General features: G+C 46.8%; 1 protein-coding gene across 2 annotated transcripts in view; it reads left to right on the forward strand.

The window, feature by feature from the left end:
- LOC128893903 (uncharacterized) overlaps nucleotides 1–6,520 on the forward strand; it is a 380,105-nt gene that overhangs the window by 338,936 nt on the left and 34,649 nt on the right. Inside the window, exon 1 of one of the 2 annotated variants that reach the window (XM_054155240.1) lies at nucleotides 4,284–4,287. The exons of the other annotated variant lie outside the window; for it this stretch is intronic. The gene's annotated coding sequence lies outside the window, so the exon portion shown is untranslated. Of the gene's footprint in view, nucleotides 1–4,283; nucleotides 4,288–6,520 lie in introns of those variants that run through there. 2 annotated transcript variants of the gene reach the window in all.

Genomic DNA, 6,520 nt, shown 5'->3' on the forward strand with positions numbered 1-6,520 from the left:
ATTCAAGATATATTCAAGATTTATTCGAGATATATTCAAGACTTATTTGAAATATATTGAAGATGTAATCGAGATATATTCAAGATTTATTCGCGATTTATTCGAGCGCTATTTGAAGAAGTATTTAATCGTTCCACGTGAAGAATAATTGGTTTTTAATGATTATTCAATGAACAACGTAATTAACGATTATTTAACCCTTTCCAATCGCCCTTTTTTCTGCCGTTCCTTGCGTAAGGTTAGTAACGCTACACTGATGAGATTCGTCTCACGTGTTCGCAATGTTATTAAACGTTCCCCATGGCTTGTTAAAAAAGCGTGTAGCCGACATCTGGCGTGTGTCGCGCGGAAAGGACGCGTGTCAAGCGTTGTGGTAAATGCGTGTCAACGGAATTCGAACTCTCGAGACGCTGGGCGTCCCGATGTCGGCGACTACCGGGTGTTCCTTATCCCCCCGAAAAGTCACTAAAAAGCCGGGCCATCTTTTTTTTTTTATTTCCTCCGTCATTCCGGTCTATCTCGAGGACAACGTGTTCGTAATTAATTACTAAAACTACGCAACAGAGGGAACCAGGTTCCGTGTGCGCGCGTGTGTTCTATAATTAATTATGTTTCGAGCATGCACGCGTGAGATGGCATCTTAATTAACGGGCCGGCGCGCTCGTCTCTTTTTATTCGCCTTGGTAAGAAGATGAGTACGCGACTTTTATTCGGCGGTCGCTGCTCGTGGAAAAGTTCCGTGTACAGCGCCGGGTCCTTGGGAAGTTAAAGAGCCTGAAAGGGTCGTAAAGAGCCGCGACCAACTCTTAGTAACACCGGCGCATGTGATTCGTTAAGGGGGATTCCCATTACCCAGCGTTACAAAAAGTCGATTCTCATTTTACTCGAGCTATTTGTATATCCACCGCTTTTTAATCCGGTCCTAACTCCTAGCCGTATTCGTTCATTTCAATGCTTTGTTTCATGCCGTTTGTAAAATGATTGAGACATTTGCTCGAGGTAAACCGATCGCCAGTGTTAATTTAGCGCATACCACTTCCGTTCTAAAAAACGTCATCGTTAACGACTCCAGCGCTATCTTCCGCCTTGCCTCGGTGTCATTGTAAATAGATTCACGATAACAGAGTCAAGTTTCTTGACTCACACCGTCCTCGATCTCGTCGCGTTCGTACACTGGGTGGCTCGCAAGTAAGCAGTTTACTTTGAATATTTCACGTACTTGATTACCTGTCTGACACGTGAACGTCCGCAGTTACTTTGAAAAATTAAAACTTCCGTAAACCATTTACCGAAACACGATTCTCGGATACTCTGATCGTAGCGTAACCGGGAGGCCCGATAAAAAAAAATCTCCACGGAGTTTACCGGCAACGTGTGGACTAATTAGCCGGGGTACAAAGGGTTAATAAGGTGGCGCGTACAGAGGGAATTATTGAGCAGCGCGTGCGCAGGGCTCGTTGCGATCTCTATCAGTGCGTCGAACACGTTTGACGACAGAGAGAAATATCGCCAGACTTCAAACGGCCGCGCACGCCGCGTTTCTCGCATTACTCGCGCCATAAAATCTCCAAAGAGGGAAGAGAAGCAGGGGCCCACCCCCGCGGCACCCGTTTTACGGACGACCATTTGAATTTTAAATCTTCCGACCCCGCGTTTTGCGCACGTGGTTAATTTGCGACGGTATCATCGCGACGGGCATTCCCGTAAATAAAAGAATAATCCACCGCGTTTACCCTCGATCCTCTCCGATCTTAACCCTTTACTCCGTAACAACCTGTGAGATAAGAAATTGAAGTCAAACGTGAAAAGCGCGAGGCAGACATTAGCGCGAACCTTACGCCCGACTGTGGCACCTGCATTCTTACGGTAAACCGTAGGGTATGGAGTTAACCATCACTTAATTACGAGGAACTGGAGGTTTAATAATGATCGCGTTAATCGCGCATCAACTTTCTTTATCTTGTATTTCGTTCCTCGGGATAAGAAACACGTGGCGGTCGCGTTCAGCATCAGATCGCTTCTGGAAGAGAGATCGAATTCGTTTGACATGCGTCCTTTCGGGATGACGCAGGACAGATGTCGCTACGCGTGTCGTCATGACGCGAAGAAGAGAAAGATGGTACGAGAGATGGAGAGAAAGAGAGAAAATAAAAATAGAAAACAGGATTCTGTTTCTTGGATCTGTCTGTCCCGACCAAGCTCGTAAACGTACGCCTGACAAGCACGGTGACAATCGATGTCAGCCGAGAGAGCCGCGAATTCGCACCGTGCCAGAGATCTACTCTGGCCGATCTGGCGGGCGATCGCCCTCCCCCTCGAACCGCCGAATTTACACTACCGTCGGTCTGGTCTCGTTCCGTCTGGCCCCTAACTTTTTTTATCGCATCTAAAATGCAGCCGGAAGAGGCCGTGGCGCTACTATCGACCGAACGCCGAAGGGAAACGTTTTTCGAGCACCGCGAGATCGCAGGAAGGGATCTTTCAGATGGGAAGAATAAGGCCTGGCGAGATTCGGGAACGAGTCGCGCATTTACATAGGTGGCAAACAACGAGGAAATCCCAACGGACTTCCTTCCTCCCGGAGATGAGCACACTTCGAAAGATTAGCGAGTGGCTAGAAAATGTTTTCAGGGGAGAATTAGCATTGAACCTACTGCCATTGGTAAAATGATCGTTTTGAAACTTTTGGGAACAGGGAATTTTGTATTACGCTGTTACATTCTGTTTTAGACTGTATTTTACTGTATTATGCTTTAATACCATGCATTACACTCTAGTATACAGAAGTATTCTGTATTATCTTATATTTTCCTGTAATTTACTGTATTATGCTGTATTGTTCTGTGTTGAGCTAATTCGTTATGTGCTGTATTACGGTGTAATGCCGTGTGTTATACTCTAATATACAGGAATATTCTGTATTATCCTGGAATATTCCGTATTATGATATATTTCGCCGTATTTTACTGTATTGTGCTGTGTTGTGCTGTATTGTGCCATATTGTTATGTGCTGTATTATGCTATAATACCGTGTAATATATTCTAGGATACAGGAATATTCTCTATCATGTTGTATTACGCTGTATTATGCTGTATTAAGCTGAACCATGCTGCATTATGCCATAATTTCACGTATCATACCGTCGTATCCTGGAATATTCCGTATTATATTGCATCATGCTGCATTTCCCTGTATTATGTACCATTCACAGAAACGAAACCTCGTTAGGTTTAACGTGAATCGCGAGTGGCGCCTAATAGATAATTTGTATCGTCGAGAGATGATCTCCCATCGATCCAACCTTTCTCCTTCATCGATTCTTTACATCTTCGGTTAGGAAAGAGATAAAACCTGCCCCAGTTTCCAGAATCACCCCGCATAGAAAGGAAACTGCATCGGAATCGCATTCTACGGACGAGATAAGCCACTAAGGCCGCATCGATGCCGTAACCAATAAAATTCTTTTCGTAAAATCGGTAATTCCAATACGGTCCGCGATAATAGTCCCTCCCTCGAAAAGTTGTCCTCTAGGCCGTTCGTATAAATCAGAAGCGACCAACTTTCTCACGCGTCCGTGGAACTTACTTTTTTAAGTCCGGCTCTCCTCGCGAAAGTAACAACCCAATTTATGCAGATTACGGACGCCGATCCGGCAGCCGCGAATTCGAGGCAACGCACAAATTACCGCTCCGACAGGGACCGCCTCGGGGCCATGAAATATTCAGCACCGATTCCTAAGGATAGTCGTAACATCCGAGGCCATAGTTTTATATGACGCCGCTGACTTATACGGCCGAAGTTTCGCGCCGCGAACGGCCAAGACGACGCTCGAAAACGTCTCGAAAAATGGCGTCGAACCCACCCCCTGTCCGCGTCCGCGTGTCCCCCTTCCGGTACCCCATTCCCTGCCCCCTTGTTTCCCGTCGCCACACGGACTCGTAGATATTCTTTTACGACGGGCTGCTAGCACCTTCCTAGCTTGGATTTACGGTTATTCGGTTAAAAACAAGTCCGCCGAGCCGGAGCACGGGTCGTACGGGGCGCTCCCTATCGGACGAGCGTTTACCGAGGTCCCGATCGTCGCGCGACCATATAGCCATGATAATAACGCGACGAATAGGAGGGTTCCAGCGCGCTACTGAATTTCCCCGGGTGAAACAATGTCAGAGGCTAGGCTTGCGATATCGAACACACGGACTAACGAATTCTTTATAGCCGACGCGCGTTGCGAACCTAACCTGAACGATATCGAAGCACGATTTTACTCGAACGAACGTATTTATATGAAATTCGAGATTGACACGTCCGGCAGCCCTCGCGAGGATAAATTTCTAATACATTCCGCTGGCTGTGTGTCGAGCGACCATGGAGCAATCGATGTGGCTATTAACAATCACGTAATCACGAACCACCGAATCGTCGAATCCTCGAGGTTGAATTAGGGTATCCGTCGATAATCCCAAACGTTCCCTCCTTCGCGGTACGGGTTACTTTACGACTCACGGGTACTCCATGGAGCAATAGAGATGAAATCTGCCTGTTATCGACAGGCGTATTCCTATCCGGGGAAAGAGTAACGCGAGTCGATCGATCGATCATCGACCTGTCTCCCTAATAGTCGGGGAAAGGGCAAAGGACGTTTCGTTTCACGCTTCGGCCTCGGCGGGCGTTATTCGAGCGGTCCGCGAAACGAAAAATAAAAAGAGAAGCTAGAAAAAGGAAGAGAGAAGGGGGGACGGAAAGAGCTGGACGTATAGCCGGGCGCCTAGAGCACATCCTCATTTAAATGAAATAAATCTTGTTACGAGTAATTTTCGTCCGTGCCCCTGGAACGGTAAAGGGACGAGATGGAAAGGCCTTTTAAGCCGCCACCCAAACGATGCGAGACAAATGGATTTCGTTCCATCCGCCGAAAAGGAGAAACCCCCAGCGACAAACGACGCACACGCGTTTAAGCATACTTCGGGCAAGACGGGACAAAACTCCGGCCAGTCGGATCGCCGCGAAATTGAGACGTCCATTGTGTCCCCGATTCGTTCACAAAACGGCCATCCTAACTCGTGTTTTCAGAAACTCGAAACCGGATTAAGCCCGACCCGGGAGGATGATGCCGGCCCGGAAGCAATTAAGCGGTAAGTTTGGATTCGATTTTACCGCTTGTACCGCGACGAGACCCACGAAAACGGGAACATTCATTGGTCCACGGTGGACGCCGGCCCGAGGGCGTGAAACTATTTTTGAGGTACTATGTAAATCCAGGAGAAACATTCGTTGATAGAGCTGGAAATGTATCAGAAAGACGTGAAATAGAATCTCTTAAAAATGGTCTTGGTTAGGTCTGGATTATCTGGGAATCTCTGAAAAATCTTCAATATACCTCTTCAATATACGATAATTAATTCGCTCTATATTCAACGAGAAGCGTCGACGCCATACAGAAACGATAGCAGGGTACAAAACAATTTTTTAGATTCAATATAAATCCAGAAAATCTACCAGAAAGTGACATAGAATCTCTGAAAAATGATCTAGGTTAGTTCTGGATAATCTGAGAATCTCTGAAAAATGGTACTTCTCTATATTTTCGCTATTCAATCATTCATTCGCTCGATATCCAACTAGAACCGTCGACGCTATAGAGACAATATACCAGCAAGTTTATTAAAATTTTCTAACGATCACAAGATCCGACACCTTGTTTCCCCCTCTTCTGCGGCCACTTAACGGCCATCAAGGGGCACGGAAACGGCGTACAAACGAGGTACACGGAACGGTTACAAATTCCCCGACGATTATGGATTTATCGCGCGGTTAATCTGGTACTGGTCGAGAAAATGATGACGAGCCAGCATCGAAACCGGCGTAGTGAGTCACCGCGTTTAATGAACGGTGCCTAAAAATAGTGTCGCTCAAAAGTGGCTACGTTAAATCACGAGCGTCGTCGTAACGAAGATACAAATCAATCCTACCAGGGGACCAGGTATCCGATACCTAAAATTCCAGCCGCGACTAGACACCCATGGAGTCGAGTAAAACGATTCCAAGCGTAGTCCCAGGGAGCCGTTCCCGTTTCGCTCCGAGGACGAGAACAATTAAAAGAATTTCCGCGACAAGGTCCGCGCCCGGTGATCGACGCTCGCAGCTTATCGGTTCCGGTCGATTGGAATTCGCGCGGTTCGCCTCCACCGATAAACGAACCATTTTCGTTATCGTCCAACGGATATTCCTGTTAGCCCTAATAGGGTTCGATAAAGCAGATAAGCAAGCCGCTTAACGGTCTAGCGGTAAAAATGTGAGCCTCCGTGCAAGCCCGCTCTCCGTAGCCTGATCCGCGACAACCCAGCTACGCCCGTTATACAACGGAACCTAGCGATGCTACAAGATCACATTGACGCTTCAAACTAACTGCCTGGACGTGATAAGTTTGGGGCAGGCTTCTTGAACCAAGAGCTTTGTTTGTAACTTTTCCCTTTTTTTTTAAGATTGTGGTCCAATGTGAGCTTCAATTTTCTCAGAGC

This window comes from Hylaeus anthracinus, unplaced genomic scaffold (genome assembly GCF_026225885.1).
Source record: "Hylaeus anthracinus isolate JK02 unplaced genomic scaffold, UHH_iyHylAnth1.0_haploid 0, whole genome shotgun sequence".
In the NCBI taxonomy this organism is placed as follows: Eukaryota; Metazoa; Arthropoda; class Insecta; order Hymenoptera; family Colletidae; genus Hylaeus; species Hylaeus anthracinus.